This window comes from Erythrolamprus reginae, chromosome 1 (assembly GCF_031021105.1).
Source record: "Erythrolamprus reginae isolate rEryReg1 chromosome 1, rEryReg1.hap1, whole genome shotgun sequence".
Classification (NCBI taxonomy): Eukaryota; Metazoa; Chordata; class Lepidosauria; order Squamata; family Dipsadidae; genus Erythrolamprus; species Erythrolamprus reginae.
The window spans coordinates 386,667,971-386,685,064 of NC_091950.1; the positions used below are offsets into that span (position 1 = coordinate 386,667,971).

At 39.1% G+C, this 17,094-nt stretch overlaps 2 long non-coding RNA genes across 3 annotated transcripts in view; one reads left to right on the top strand and one right to left on the bottom strand.

The window, feature by feature from the left end:
• Nucleotides 1-17,094, bottom strand: part of LOC139161922 (uncharacterized) — a 31,867-nt gene that overhangs the window by 11,497 nt on the left and 3,276 nt on the right. For both annotated transcript variants that reach the window (XR_011558179.1, XR_011558178.1), the window contains exons 2-3: nt 6,260-6,359; nt 655-889 (exon numbers count right to left, since the gene is read on the bottom strand). This is a non-coding gene — a long non-coding RNA (uncharacterized lncRNA). The remainder of the gene's footprint in view (nt 1-654; nt 890-6,259; nt 6,360-17,094) is intronic.
• LOC139161918 (uncharacterized) lies at nt 4,457-6,514 on the top strand. Its single transcript, XR_011558176.1, has 3 exons — nt 4,457-4,549; nt 4,955-5,075; nt 6,434-6,514. It is a non-coding gene; the product is annotated as an uncharacterized lncRNA (long non-coding RNA).

Below are 17,094 nucleotides of genomic sequence, written 5' to 3' on the forward strand. Positions count from 1 at the left end.
CAAACCTGACTGTAAAAAATATGACTTTAACAATCAAGTTGTTGAAGCATGGAACTCATTACCGAACTCAGTAGTGTCAACCCCTAAATCCCAACATTTTTCCCTTAGACTATCCACGATTGACCTCTCCAGGTTCCTAAGAGGTCGTAAGGGGCACACATAAGTGCACCAGTGTGCCTTTTGTCCCCTGTCCAATTGTCTCTCCTTTATCTCATATATCTTTTTTTCCTTTCATATATCTTCTCTATTTTTATATCTTTTCTCCTATCCTTTTCTTTATATATATTACTACATGTCTATTCTCTTCAATATGTATTGTGTATTGGACAAATAAATAAATAAAAATAAATAAATCAACTGAGATTGTTGCTGCAGGACCAGCTTCCCTGTTACAAAGAAACATTCTGCCTGATGTCCTTGACTCCATCTCTCAGTTGGCAATGAACTTTCTCAGACATATGGTCTGGGGAAAGTGCCCCCTTAAGAATGGGGTCAGGGAGTTCATGGTTGTGGTTTCATCCTTGATAGTGGTTCCATCCTTGATAGTGCTGTTCCTGTCAGCAGAATGGCTATGTTATCTGAAATTGGGGGAGTCTTGGTGTCTCCCTTATCAATGTCAGATCATACATAAATTATCATCAGGTGCAGTATTGCCTTATCTGATGCAATGGGGCTTGACCCGTTAGGTTGGTCTGTCCTGGTGACTGATGGACCTGGATGAGTTTCAGGTGGAGTTGAGAATTATTCCATCCCCTGCTGCACAGTCCAATTAAAGCCTTGGTCACTGCTTCGAATAGGTGAGAGGTCAAGGATTTGGATCAGATCATACCCATGTGACCATTCCCTTCTATAAGCCGCATCACTCCTCAGGGTTCATTGAGAATAGAGGCTGTTGAAAAGAGGAAAGAGATATCTATAGCATTGCTGATGCTTAATAAAGACTGAACCTAACTAAACGTTAGTTAAGATTATTATTATTATTATTATTATTATTATTATTATTATTATTTATTGGATTTGTATGCCGCCCCTCTCCGCAGACTATTAAGATTACTATTAACCCTACCTTGTGTCATTAAGGGTGGCAGAGTGTCTATATTTCTGCATGCTCATTGCATCCAAGGGCATGGGGTGAGGTACCATCAGTACGCAGATGATACCCAGCTGTACATCTCCATCCCATGTCCAGTCAACGAAGCAGTGGAAGTGATGTGCCAGTGCCTGGAGGCTGCTGGGGTCTGGATGGGTGTCAACAGGCTCAAACTCAACCCGGATAAAATGGAGTGGCTGTGGGTTCTGCCTCCCAAGGACAATTCCATCTGCCCGTCCATAACCCGGGGGGGGGAATTATTGACCCCCTCAGAGAGGGTCCACAACTTGGGCGTCTTCCTCGATCCACAGCTCACATTAGAGAACCATCTTTCAGCTGTGGTGAGGGGGACGTTTGCACAGGTTCGCCTGGTGCACCAGTTGCAGTCCTATTTGGACCAGGACTCACTGCTCACAGTCACTCATGCCCTCATCACCTTGAGATTCGACTACTGTAATGCTCTCTACATGGGGCTACCTTTGAAAAGTGTTCGGAAACTTCAGATCGTGCAGAGAGCAATCATGGGCTTCCCTAGGTATGCCCATGTTATATCAACACTCCGCAGTCTGCATTGGTTGCCGATCAATTTCCAGTCACAATTCAAAGTGTTGGTTATAATCTATAAAGCCCTTCATGGCATCGGACCAGAATATCCCCGGGACCGCCTTCTGCCGCACAAATCCCAGCGACCAATTAGGTCCCACAGAGTTGGCCTTCTCCGGGTCCCGTCGACTAAACAATGTCGTCTGGCGGGTCCCAGGGGAAGAGCCTTCTCTGTGGTGGCCCTGACTCTCTGGAACCAGCTCCCTCCGGAGATTAGAACTGCCCCCACCCTTCTTGCCTTCCGTAAACTCCTTAAAACCCACCTCTGCCGTCAGGCATGGGGGAATTGAGGCATTCCTCCCTCCCCCGGGCCTATACAATTTATGTATGGTATGTCTGTGTGTATGTCTGGTTTAATAATGGGTTTTTTAAAAAATTTTAATTTATTAGATTTGTTGTGAATTGTTTTATTGTATGTTGTGAGCCGCCCTGAGTCTACAGAGAGGGCCGACATACAAATCTAATAAATAAATAAATAAATAAATAAATCTGCAGATATTTATCCTATGGTTTTGTTTCAGGTGACACATGCTCTCTTGGGTGAAGGGGGCTCTGAGAGCCTCCTGCAGGGGCATGTAAGAGAATCTTTCAGCCTTTTGTCAAATTGACTTTGAATCCTGGACCCTGGACCCACACTGTACTGGGTCATTTTCATCCAGTTTCATCCATTTTCATCTAACGTTTCTCTTTTGGGAAAAGTAACTGAGAAAATGTACATTAAATGAAATAGATTATCTGGATTCCCTTCAGGGGAATTTTAGTATGTGGTGAAACTAGCATTGGTCACCTTTTGAATGATCTTTGCTGTGGTTGAGATGGAGATCCTTTTGATAATCCAAGATGACATCCCATTGTATAGTTAGATCCGGATATACAATGAATTATTTGTTTATTTGTTATATTGTATTTTAGAGTCACAGTTTTCAAGTACAATTTTTAGATACCGTACTTGTAAAAATATTCATTTTTAAAAGGAGCAATACTTTGAGGCCGGTCTGAGCCTGGTGACTTTGAATCATCCAGTGAGTTTCCATAGTTATAGGTGACTTGGACGTAAGTGTATCCAATTCTAGTCCAACTTATATCACATAGGTTCTCAAGGTTATTTCCAGAAAGAAATCATTTTTAAATTCTTATGCTTTTTTAGGAAACCAAAATGTTTTTGTCCATAATTTAGATTTCTTCCCTAGAAATATTCATGAGTATTTCCACTGTAATTTTCAGTGATCTGCACTAATATTCATTTATTCACAAGCATTAAATATATGAAATAATTTAACATAAGATTCTAGCATCTCTAATATGGACAAAATGCGGACATTTAATAGTGAGATTTTGATTAATCAAAAGAAACCAAGGTTAGGTTTTTTCCTGGACAGGAATGTTACCTTTATTTATTGATTTGTGTTATCAAAACCTAAAGCCTTCCTTCTCATCACAGATGGAGTTCTATGGAAGTCTTGTTCATTTGAATGATAATTATAAAAATATACAATAATTGCAACTTTTATCTCCATTACATGGAAATTGCCACTGTTCTAGAACTTACTGTTCAAGATTTATGGATGCTCATATTGTTCTTTCCAGATTATTACCCTGTGTAGTGTTTCAGATCCTTCCAAAAACCATGACCTTCTCATAAATTATACTTAACTGATTGGTACTTTTTTAAAAAAAGAGTGAAAAGATCTTCAGAAACTGGAACCCAGTTAGTATATCCACTCAGTTGACCCCTGGCAAGAGTCCTACAGTGTCTCATATTAACAAACTACAGGAAGGTAAAAGATTTCATCAAATCAACAAAATCTATATCAATGATGGTGAACCTTTTTTTTGTTGCATGCCACACATCATGCGTGCCAATACCCATAATGCAGCATGCCCCCCACATACACACACAACCCCCCCTCCAAACGCACACCACACTGCACACGCGCCCCATTTGGAATTGGCTTTATAAAAATTGGGGCAGTGCAAAGTCGACTGCAACTGGTGTGATGTCTGCCGCTAGGTGATCCGAGTTGAGGAAGGAGCAGAAGGCAGCTGCAAATGCTGCCTCGTGCACCTGAGCTGGCTCCCAGCATTCCTTGTGCACAGCCCTGCCACCACAGAAGAGCACTGGCAGCTGCACTGGGAAAGGCAAGAGCTACCAGCCAGCTCATGCATACCTTGCCCTCTTCCCATGATTCCCTTGCGCACCCCATCTTCTTATCAGCCCTTGCCGCTGCTTTCACAAACACACATGCCTGACTCATTTCAAAACACGAATCAAAACACAAGGGGGCAAGGGTGGCCACGCCACGTAAACTGCTGGGGCTGCCAGGAAGGAAAGGATCCAAAATGCAGGCAGGCAGGTGAGTGTCCCGAAGCTCAAAAAGGAAAAGGGAGGAAAGGAGCCTGAGCTGAGTTTCCCAGCCTTTTCGAGCCACCGTATGCTGCAGTGTAATCAGACAATCTTTATCCATAATAACTAATATGGATTATGGATATTATTGGGTAAAAAGTTTACTTGGCTAGTAAACCATTCTTTTTTTTTTTAACAGCAGAAATAAGCCAATAAGCATTTCCAGTCGTGGAGTCTGGCCATTTAAGGAAAATACCACCTCTTCCAATTGACATCAAGACAAAGAGAAAGAACCAATCCGATTGTTCCTCTGTCTTGCTGTCATTGATATTTGCATTTATAATGAAATGTATATCCCATGATGATTATTTAAAAGATAGAATGCAACATATCTTCTAGGCTTTTTTGGTGATTGGACTAGAGAAGAATAACCAGCCACTTTGAACTTGCCATAACCATGAAGGCTTGGTTTGTTCTTCTTTTCCTCACTTTTGTGATTCCTTCTGATCTGGGTAAGTCAGTTCTGATGAAACTTTTACACTAACGTTTATGATGAAGAGCCAGAAAAAACATGTAATTAATCCAAACTGAATCTACCAAACTGAACAGCAAGTCAGATACTATATTTGCATACTTGATTCAGTATTCTAGGTTTGGTTTTATAAACTGCTTTGATGTCCAATTTTTTTAATTTTTTTTTAAACCTTATCAAAACTGGGAAACAATAATCAAATCTTTTAAATTTCTGGTTAACATTTTGTCTACAAAAAAACAACAAATCTTCCCTTTCCCCCCCCTAGGCGGCTCTTTTTAGAAGTGTTCTTCCTAAAATAATACATGTTACTTTTCTTAGGAAAACAGATCTACAAAATCTTTTAAAAACATGTTCTGGTTTTTTATTTCTCTTTTTCTTCCAGTTCCAGGGGAATCAAAGAGCATAAAAGATTGTGTTGCATTAAATGGTTTTTGCAGCCATTATTGTCCAACCTCTACAATGAAAGTAGGACTGTGTAGAAACAACAACCCTTGCTGCTTAAAGTAAGATTCAAAAATTGAAATATTCCTAGCATTTATTTTATTTTACACCAAGGAAGTTTTGAAGTGTCTACCAGATGAGCCTTGTCTTCCATGAAAATCTATATGTTGTCAAATTAGATGTCAAACTTTCTAATAATAATAATAATAATAATAATAATAATAATAATAATAATAATTATTATTATTATTATTATTATTATTATTATTATCATTATCATTATCATTATCATTATCATTATCATTATCATTATCATTATCATTATCATTATCATTATCATTATCATTATCATTATCATTATCATTTAGATTTGTATGCTGCCCCTCTCCGAGGACTCAAATTATCAAATTATTTCACTGGAATTTCTACTTTCATATTTTTCTATCTGAGTACCAGTGAAGGCAGTGGGAGATCTCTTGCTGCCACTCATTTTTCAATTGAGAGATACTCACCTGACCTGGAAGAGGTAGAATCCCCCTTTCTCATGTAACAATTTTAATTGGATTCCCAATTAGGTTTTCCCCCTTTTTACACAAATTTCAGACTAAATGGTGATTGCATACATGCCAAACACTGGAGTAACAAAAAAAGATTAAAAAATAATAAAGGTACCAAAATAGGAGTTTGAAATGGTATGTTAACCACAGGCAACTATCTGAGACTTGGGACAGAATTACCCTCCGTATCCCATCTAGGGTCATCTGCTTTCTAACTCTAGGGATGAGTCTCATTGAGAACCAAACACACACACACACACACACACACACACACACACACAGAGAGAGAGAGACAGATAGACAGACAGACAGACAGACAGACAGACATAAAATCTACACCAATTTGTTATCCCACAAATCCCATTTTCTGCATCTGAAAGGAAGTACAGTGGCAATGATTTGAGTACCCTTGAAACATTGGGAAAAGAAGAAAGAAAGGAAGTCTGAAATATTTTCAGATATTGCTTGAATGAGTTAATAGGAATAATATTATAAGGGAAGGAAGCATTTGGAGGAAGAAAAAAATGAGGAAGACATGGAATTCCATTACATTATCACTGGAAGCAAAATGGTCCATGGAGATCCATGGATTTAAAATTGTGGGTGGAATGGACGGACTATGTGCCACAATATTTACAAGAGAAACCTGTGGCTGCAGACAAAGGAATAAGGCAACTTCATAAACCAACCTGATAAATAAGAGTTATTAGATCCATTCATATTCTCCTCTCCTCCCAAGTAGAAATCATGTACAAAGGTTGAACTGAATGGTATTTTGTGGGATACTATCTGCACAAAGATAAAAAAAATAATTGAATGATTGTACTATACCAATTTATTTCAAATTATTTCCAATCATTTAGGAATTCCAACACATCTTCCACATGAATGCCCAATGGAATCTGGATTATAGAAGCTTTAAAACTATGCAAAAAATCCTTGCTGATTTGAATACTTTCAAACAATTATTCTTATTAAACTAATCTGGATTTACAAACTGTTGTATGTGCTGTTCTGTGTCTGAAAATCATTGAAAGATGTTCTTGAAATGTTGAACAAAATCCAATATTTATCCAAAGTGTAAAGCCCCCAAAGATCCCACTCAGTAATAATCATTAAACACTTGTGACCTATACAATAACTGACAATTCTGGTCAAAATCATACTGGTCAGATAAGACCTGAGTAGCAGCACCCTGTTTAAGAAGCTAAAGTAATTAATAGACTAATACAGAAAGAAAGTGATGAGGAAACAGAGAAGGAGGGAGGGAGAGAGGGAGGGAGGGAGAGGGTGGGAGAGGGAGGGTGGGAGAGGGAGGGAGGGTGGGAGGAAGGTTTCCAATGCTCTCTTCTGGCTTCCTATAAGGAAGGCTTTCCATAAGGAAGAACAATCTGTCCTTCAGTCACTCTGGAGGTTGAGGTCCTGACTTTCCACTTCTGCTTAATAATTCAGGAGAAAACAAGGCAATACCTTCTTGCCATAATTGAAAAAAATAATAATAAACTCATGGCCACTTTTTCTTTTTTTTTGCTGTTCATTAGAATGAAATGAAATTGCAAATTGCTAGAAGTTATTGCAATGTTTTAAAAGCTATCATCCTTTCCTTTATATTAATCTGAATAATATTGAATAATATCAGGAATACTGGGAAGAATCACAGTAATCAAGATGAATATTCTACCTAAGATTCTTTTCCTATTTTAGACAATTCCGATAAAATTAAATCATGAATATTTCATAAAATTAAATAGATAACAAGGGAATATATATGGCAGCCCAAAAAATTAGAATTAAATTAAAATTATTGCAAGAATCAAAAGACAGAGGAGGGCTAGGATTGCCCAACTGGAAGGGGTATTATCAAGCAGCAGTATTGTGTAAAGATTGGATAAAACTAGAAGATAAGAGGATCTTACAATTAGAAGGCCATGATTTATAGGTGAGGTGGCACTCTTTTTTGTGGAATGGAAAACATATTGTACATCATTATTTTATATATCATTACATAAGAAGATTGTTGTTAAGCATTTGGTTAAAGACTAAAAAACAAATATATAGAGACATTATATATTGGTTTTTTCCCTTAGAATCTTAAAAAAACAGGAAAAGCAATAACAGATACAGAATTGATGAAGGAAGAAGGATCTATCAAAACCAGAATAGAGTTAAAAGAAGAAAGGATTGATATGGAATAGTGGGAATATTTACAGGCAAATTTGAGTTATGAAAAAGATAAGAGAGAAAGGGGAATAGAACCAAAAACAGCATTAGATAAAATTTTATTGGGAACAGATGGTAAAATGATTGATAAAGAAACTGCAAACCAAAAAAAGATCTCTCTGGGGTAAAAGCAAAAAAGGCCAAGTAACCAACTTCAAAAGCCACTACAAAAGCATATGCCAGCAAATAAAAGCAGAATGTCTCAACTATCACAGCAAACAAGAGGAAAACCTCCTTCGTACCAAATCTAACCGAGCCTTCTACAACTTCGTCAACAACAAACTAAATGACTCTAGACCTATTCCTCCTCTCATAGGACCCAACAACAAAGAATACCACGACGATCCATCCAAAGCTAACCTCTTCAACTCTTTCTTTGGCTCTGTCTTTGTTAACAGTAATGGCTCATCCCCCATCTTTGCAAATCGCACTTCAAACTTTCTCAACAACCTAACCCAAATAAACTTCACTGTAGACCACGTTGAAAAAGCAATCCATGACCTCAAACATTCCTTATCAGATGGACCAGACGGTCTTTGTCCATACTTCCTTTAAAAAGCTCTCTTCTGCTATAGCTGGACCTCTAAGCATTATCTTCCAAAATTCCTTCAGGACCAGCACACTCCCCAAACTATGGTCAAAAGCAGTAGTCATCCCCATCTTCAAAAAAGGAGACCCTTCTCTCGTTGACAACTACAGACCAATATCACTATGCTGCGTCTCATGTAAAATCATGGAATCAATCATATATCAATTATAAATCAATCTATCACCCTTTGCTTAGAGTCTAATCACCTACACTCTAACAAACAATTTGGATTCAGAAAGAAATTATCCTGCAACCTACAACTACTTCACTGCAAAAACATATGGACTACCCAGCTAGATCAAGGAAAATGCATTGATGCAATTTATATTGACTTTTGCAAAGCCTTCAACTCAGTAGTCCATGACAAACTACTCCTAAAACTCAAATCCTATGGCATCTCAGGATTCCTCCACAGCTGGATTACTGCATTCCTGTCAAACAGGCAACAAGTTCTAAAAATTGGAAGCGCCATTTCCATCCCTATCCCTGACAAAAGTGGTGTTCCCCGGGGCAGCGTGATAGGTCCTACTCTCTTCATTCTCTACATCAACGACCTTTGCTATCACATCACAAGCAACTGTGTTCTTTTCGCCGATGATGTAAAACATTTCAACACCACGGACAACACATCTACTCTCCCAAAAGACCTCAACTTTGTCTCAGATTGGTCTAACACCTGGCAACTTCAAATATCAACCAACAAATGCTCTATCCTCCACATCGGCAAAAAGAACCCGAGCCTCATATATAAATTGAATAAACAAAATCTCACAGCCAACCCCCACTCAGTAGAAGACCTTGGAATTCTAATATCAAATGACCTAAGTGCCAAAGCCCACTGCAACAATATCGCCAAAAAGGCTTCTAGAGTTGTTAACCTGATCCTATGCAGCTTCTGCTCCGTCAATCTCACACTACTCACAAGAGCCTACAAAACTTTTGCCAGACCCATCCTTGAATACAACTCATCTGTCTGGAATCCATACCACATCTTGGACATCAACACCCTCGAAAATGTCCAAAGATACTTCACCAGAAGAGCCCTTCACTCCTCCACTCGAAACAGAATACCCTACGAAAATAGACTAACAATACAGGGTCTAGAAAGCTTAGAACTACCCTAAAACACAATCTAAGTATTGCCCACAAGATCATATGTTGCAATGTCCTACCTGTCAATGACTACTTCAGCTTCAACCGCAACAACACAAGAGCACGCAACAGATTCAAACTTAATGTTAACCGCTCCAAACCTGACTGTAAAAAATATGACTTTAACAATCAAGTTGTTGAAGCATGGAACTCATTACCGAACTCAGTAGTGTCAACCCCTAAATCCCAACATTTTTCCCTTAGACTATCCACGATTGACCTCTCCAGGTTCCTAAGAGGTCGTAAGGGGCGTACATAAGTGCACCAGTGTGCCTTTTGTCCCCTGTCCAATTGTCTCTCCTTTATCTCATATATATTTTTTTCCTTTCATATATCTTCTCTATTTTTATATCTTTTCTTTTATCCTTTTCTTTATATATATTACTACATGTCTATTCTCTTCAATATGTATTGTGTATTGGACAAATAAATAAATAAATAAAAATAAATAAATAAATCAACTGAGATTGTTGCTGCAGGACCAGCTTCCCTGTTACAAAGAAACATTCTGCCTGATGTCCTTGACTCCATCTCTCAGTTGGCAATGAACTTTCTCAGACATATGGTCTGGGGAAAATGCCCCTTAAGAATGGGGTCAGGGAGTTCATGGTTGTGGTTTCATCCTTGATAGTGGTTCCATCCTTGATAGTGCTGTTCCTGTCAGCAGAATGGCTATGTTATCTGAAATTGGGGGAGTCTTGGTGTCTCCCTTATCAATGTCAGATCATACATAAATTATCATCAGGTGCAGTATTGCCTTATCTGATGCAATGGGGCTTGACCCGTTAGGTTGGTCTGTCCTGGTGACTGATGGACCTGGATGAGTTTCAGGTGGAGTTGAGAATTATTCCATCCCCTGCTGCACAGTCCAATTAAAGCCTTGGTCACTGCTTCGAATAGGTGAGAGATCAAGGATTTGGATCAGATCATACCCATGTGACCATTCCCTTCTATAAGCCGCATCACTCCTCAGGGTTCATTGAGAATAGAGGCTGTTGAAAAGAGGAAAGAGATATCTATAGCATTGCTGATGCTTAATAAAGACTGAACCTAACTAAGCGTTAGTTAAGATTATTACTATTATTATTATTATTATTATTATTATTATTATTATTATTATTTATTGGATTTGTATGCCGCCCCTCTCCGCAGACTATTAAGATTACTATTAACCCTACCTTGTGTCATTAAGGGTGGCAGAGTGTCTATATTTCTGCATGCTCATTGCATCCAAGGGCATGGGGTGAGGTACCATCAGTACGCAGATGATACCCAGCTGTACATTTCCATCCCATGTCCAGTCAACGAAGCAGTGGAAGTGATGTGCCGTTGCCTGGAGGCTGCTGGGGTCTGGATGGGTGTCAACAGGCTCAAACTCAACCCGGATAAAATGGAGTGACTGTGGGTTCTGCCTCCCAAGGACAATTCCATCTGCCCGTCCATAACCCGGGGGGGGGGGAATTATTGACCCCCTCAGAGAGGGTCCACAACTTGGGCGTCTTCCTCGATCCACAGCTCACATTAGAGAACCATCTTTCAGCTGTGGTGAGGGGGACGTTTGCCCAGGTTCGCCTGGTGCACCAGTTGCAGTCCTATTTGGACCAGGACTCACTGCTCACAGTCACTCATGCCCTCATCACCTTGAGATTCGACTACTGTAATGCTCTCTACATGGGGCTACCTTTGAAAAGTGTTCGGAAACTTCAGATCGTGCAGAGAGCAATCATGGGCTTCCCTAGGTATGCCCATGTTATATCAACACTCCGCAGTCTGCATTGGTTGCCGATCAATTTCCAGTCACAATTCAAAGTGTTGGTTATAATCTATAAAGCCCTTCATGGCATCGGACCAGAATATCCCCGGGACCGCCTTCTGCCGCACAAATCCCAGCGACCAATTAGGTCCCACAGAGTTGGCCTTCTCCGGGTCCCGTCGACTAAACAATGTCGTCTGGCGGGTCCCAGGGGAAGAGCCTTCTCTGTGGTGGCCCTGACTCTCTGGAACCAGCTCCCCCCGGAGATTAGAACTGCCTCCACCCTTCTTGCCTTACGTAAACTCCTTAAAACCCACCTCTGCCGTCAGGCATGGGGGAATTGAGGCATTCCTCCCTCCCCCGGGCCTATACAATTTATGTATGGTATGTCTGTGTGTATGTCTGGTTTAATAATGGGTTTTTTTAATTTTTTTAATTTATTAGATTTGTTGTGAATTGTTTTATTGTATGTTGTGAGCCGCCCTGAGTCTACAGAGAGGGCCGACATACAAATCTAATAAATAAATAAATAAATAAATAAATCTGCAGATATTTATCCTATGGTTTTGTTTCAGGTGACACATGCTCTCTTGGGTGAAGGGGGCTCTGAGAGCCTCCTGCAGGGGCATGTAAGAGAATCTTTCAGCCTTTTGTCAAATTGACTTTGAATCCTGGACCCTGGACCCACACTGTACTGGGTCATTTTCATCCATTTTCATCCATTTTCATCTAACGTTTCTCTTTTGGGAAAAGTAACTGAGAAAATGTACATTAAATGAAATAGATTATCTGGATTCCCTTCAGGGGAATTTTAGTATGTGGTGAAACTAGCATTGGTCACCTTTTGAATGATCTTTGCTGTGGTTGAGATGGAGATTCTTTTGATAATCCAAGATGACATCCCATTGTATAGTTAGATCCGGATATACAATGAATTATTTGTTTATTTGTTATATTGTATTTTAGAGTCACAGTTTTCAAGTACAATTTTTAGATACCGTACTTGTAAAAATATTCATTTTTAAAAGGAGCAATACTTTGAGGCCGGTCTGAGCCTGGTGACTTTGAATCATCCAGTGAGTTTCCATAGTTATAGGTGACTTGGACGTAAGTGTATCCAATTCTAGTCCAACTTATATCACATAGGTTCTCAAGGTTATTTCCAGAAAGAAATCATTTTTAAATTCTTATGCTTTTTTAGGAAACCAAAATGTTTTTGTCCATAGTTTAGATTTCTTCCCCAGAAATATTCATGAGTATTTCCACTGTAATTTTCAGTGATCTGCACTAATATTCATTTATTCACAAGCATTAATATATGAAATAATTTAACATAAGATTCTAGCATCTCTAATATGGACAAAATGCGGACATTTAATAGTGAGATTTTGATCAAAAGAAACCAAGGTTAGGTTTTTTCCTGGACAGGAATGTTACCTTTATTTATTGATTTGTGTTATCAAAACCTAAAGCCTTCCTTCTCATCACAGATGGAGTTCTATGGAAGTCTTGTTCATTTGAATGATAATTATAAAAATATACAATAATTGCAACTTTTATCTCCATTACATGGAAATTGCCACTGTTCTAGAACTTACTGTTCAAGATTTATGGATGCTCATATTGTTCTTTCCAGATTATTACCCTGTGTAGTGTTTCAGATCCTTCCAAAAACCATGACCTTCTCATAAATTATACTTAACTGATTGGTACTTTTTTAAAAAAAGAGTGAAAAGATCTTCAGAAACTGGAACCCAGTTAGTATATCCACTCAGTTGACCCCTGGCATGAGTCCTACAGTGTCTCATATTAACAAACTACAGGAAGGTAAAAGATTTCATCAAATCAACAAAATCTATATCAATGATGGTGAACCTTTTTTTTGTTGCATGCCACACATCATGCGTGCCAATACCCATAATGCAGCATGCCCCCCACATACACACACAACCCCCCCCCCCATATGCACACCACACTGCATATGCGCCCCATTTGGATTTGGCTTTATAAAAATTGGGGCAGTGCAAAGTCAACTGCAACTGGTGTGATGTCTGCCGCTAGGTGATCCGAGTTGAGGAAGGAGCAGAAGGCAGCTGCAAATGCTGCCTCGTGTACCTGAGCTGGCTCCCAGCATTCCTCGTGCACAGCCCTGCCACCACAGAAAAGCACTGGCAGCTGCACTGGGAAGGGCAAGAGCTACCAGCCAGCTCATGCATATCTTGCCCTCTTCCCACGATTCTCTTGCCCACCCAATCTTCTTATCTGCCCTTGCCGCCGCTGCTGCTTTCACAAACACACATGCCTGACTCATTTCAAAACACAAATCAAAACACAAGGGGGCAAGGGGGGCCACGCCACGCAAACTGCTGGGGCTGCCAGGAAGGAAAGGATCCGAAATGCAGGCAGGCAGGTGAGTGTCCCGAAGCTCAAAAAGGAAACGGGAGGAAAGGAGCCTGAGCTGAGTTTCCCAGCCTTTTCGAGCCACCGTAAGCTGCAGTGTACAGGTGCAAAGGGATTTGCCACTGCTGCTTCCTTCCTGGAGTGGCAGGGAGAGAAAGGCAAAATCTGAAAGATAAGTCATAGCGTTCCCTTCCTCCTTCTCTGTCTCTGTGCACAGAAGGAGCGGAGCAAACCAGGGCTCCCTGCCGCTCCAGGAAGAAAGCAGCAGTAGCAAATCTCTTTGCACCCTTTGCAGCGTGTGATGGCTGGAAATGGCTGGGAGGCTCAGTGCATGCTCCTTTCCTCCCTTTTCCTGCTTGGGTTTCAGGACACTCACCTGCCCCCCCACAACCCCTGCCATTCCTGCTGCCAGCTGAGCTCTCTTCTTCTCCACTTTCGCCGCCACCACTTTCTCTTTCTCCACAGAGGGCACTGTCTTCTCCACTTTCACTGCCACTGCTGCTTCCCTTAGTGCACATGCGCCTGGCCAATGGCCAGTTCATTCTCCTACCGGCCTGCATTATAACATTTTCCTGTTAGTTTGTTGGACAAACTAACAGGAGAGTAAATGCTTGTGTTGCAGAACATAAGAATGCATTAAGGAAAAAAGAAAAAAACCTCCTCTCTTTTCCAACACTTCAAAACTACAGGACATGAAATTGATTTTGACAGTACCAAATTAATTTCCAAAACAGAGCAAAAGAATAATCATGGAAGCCATCGAGATAGAAAAACATCCCCAAAATATGAACAAGCGGGATGATACCTCCCGCCTACCAGACATCTGGAAACCAGCCCTCATTAACAAACATATCACAGCCATAGAAACTGGAACCAGACTCAGAACACACATTGCAAAATAACCAAGTAGTCTGCAGGCTCCAACTATTCAGGATATCATGCCTAATCCACAATCATTAACTAATCAGCATACCTCAGTTACATCAACGACCCCAGGTGTTACCCCACTGACTCACCAGGAAGTTTCTACATAGCAGGCAATTGCTGAGCCATCAAACCACATCCAGCCACCAGTATTTATACAAGGAAGGCAGCTCAGGTCTCGCTGTGTTCGCCCTAGAACAATGACAGAAGCACCAGCCTGAAGATGATGAGTGGGACCTTGTCGAAACGTCACCAGAAATTTCCAAATCTCAGGCGAATACTGCCTGAGAACAGTGTTCGCCTGAGAACAAGAACAGAAACACCAGCCTGAAGATGACAAGTGAGACCTCGTCGAAACGTCACCAGAAATTTCCAAATCCTACACTGGAAGAAACCCGAATATGCCAAGACCGTCATACCTGTACCCATGAAAATCTACGAAAACACACACACACACACACACACACACACACACATATATGTCACATATATATATATGTGTGAATGATGAGGCAGCAGCCATCTCGATCACCGGAACATAGAAACTTTAATAAAACCACTTAGCTTTCGTTAGCGTGCTGCTCTGACGAAGTTAGCAGCACGCTAACGAAAGCTAAGTGATTTTATTAAAGTTTCTATGTTCCGGTGATCGAGATGGCTGCTGCCTCATCATTCACACACATACCACACCTACCCACTAAAACTCTCATTGTGTATTGGACAAAATAAATAAATAAAAATTTTCCTAGCCATGGATATTTGGAAGCCCACAATACTGAATTAGTCTCTTATGATAAGTAATAAGTGATTCTTTTTAAAATATATTTATTTTCTTTTATCATAAAAGGTAAAATACAAACCAGTAAACAAAGAAAAAGAAAAATATTTGTCCACAATCACCAATTTCTTTTTTTTTAAAAAAAGGTGATTTTTTTTTAAAGAAAAAATTGTGATTTTTCTTAGTGAAGAAAATGGTGATCCAAATACCAAATAAATTTAACATTTAACGTATAGAATCCATCCTGACTGGATGCTGAAAAAAAGTAAATTCTCCTTCCCTTTTACAGATATGTACATATATATATAAGAAGATAAAAGAAAAAGCAGTCACCAGGTTAAACTAAACATTATGCTAATCTTCAAATCCCTCTCTTAACCATCTGTTATTGTATTTAACGCATAAAAAGTCCACAAACAGTTTCCAGTCTTTTATAAAACTGTCTAGCACATAATCTCTGATCAAAGCAGTTATTTTTACCATCACTGCTAATTCAATCAATTTTAAAATCCATTCTTCAACAGTAGCATCCCTTTTTCCTTCCAGTGCTTGGCTGTCACCGTGTGGAGCAAAATTGTTTTTCAGTTGGCTTGTCCATAATACCTAAAAGAAAAGCCTCGGGTTTCATTAATATTTGTTTTTTAATTATTTTCTACATTATCATTGTTATGTTTGTCTACTATGTTTTCATATATTGGCAAGACCACCACATTTGATAAAATGAACTTGGATTTTGGCTACATTTCCAGCACTTATTAGAAATCCATTTATACATTTTAACTAGTCTATTTGGGTTGAACTACAGTGATATATCATTTTATAAAAATTATCTTTAAAGCTATAATTTAATGTAATTTTATTCCATTACTTCATACAATCTCCCATTTATCTAGTGTCATGTTATATCCAAAAATGTTTAACCCATTTTGCAATACAAACTTTAACATGTACGTATTCATCTTCCAGGTTCATCTTGAGTAACATTTTATATATTTTAGCAATCAAATGGTCATCTTCAGAACCTAAATTAACATCCAATTCACATTTAGTTCCTGTGAAAACAAATCTTTTTTATCAAGTTTGAATCTTTCAAAAAATCTGTAATAATTAAACCAATCACAAGTAAATCCTTTCCTTACTAATTGTTTTCTTGTCTTTATCTTGATTCCCTCTTTTTTAAATATCAATGTCCTGGTATGTCATTCATTTACATTCTGATATCATCTCTGCTATATGTAACACATATTGACATGATAGCCAAAGTGGCAGTAACATCTACTCTTCTATTATACTTCCACCATACACATCCAGTTGATTTCCTAATAGTATGAATCTGAAAACCAGGGTTAACTTTTATATTGTCATACTACAAATAGGCATGCCACTTAAATCTCAAATCCAAAGCTTTGAGATCTAACAGCCTTGAATGTTTTAAAGTTATCTAATCTTTTAACTATATGAGATAATAAGCATCATAATGTAATCTAAAATTTGTCAAACCCAGACCTCTTCTATCTTTGGAGTTTTGTTGCAGCTTATATTTATTTTACCAAATAAATTTAGATATATCTTTCTGCCACTGATTGAAAGAGGAATCTCTAATCAATATTGATATAGTATGAAATAGAAATAACATCCTAGATATTACATTCATTTTAATTACTGAAATTCTTTCCATTAATAACAAATTCCCCATGGATAAATAGGC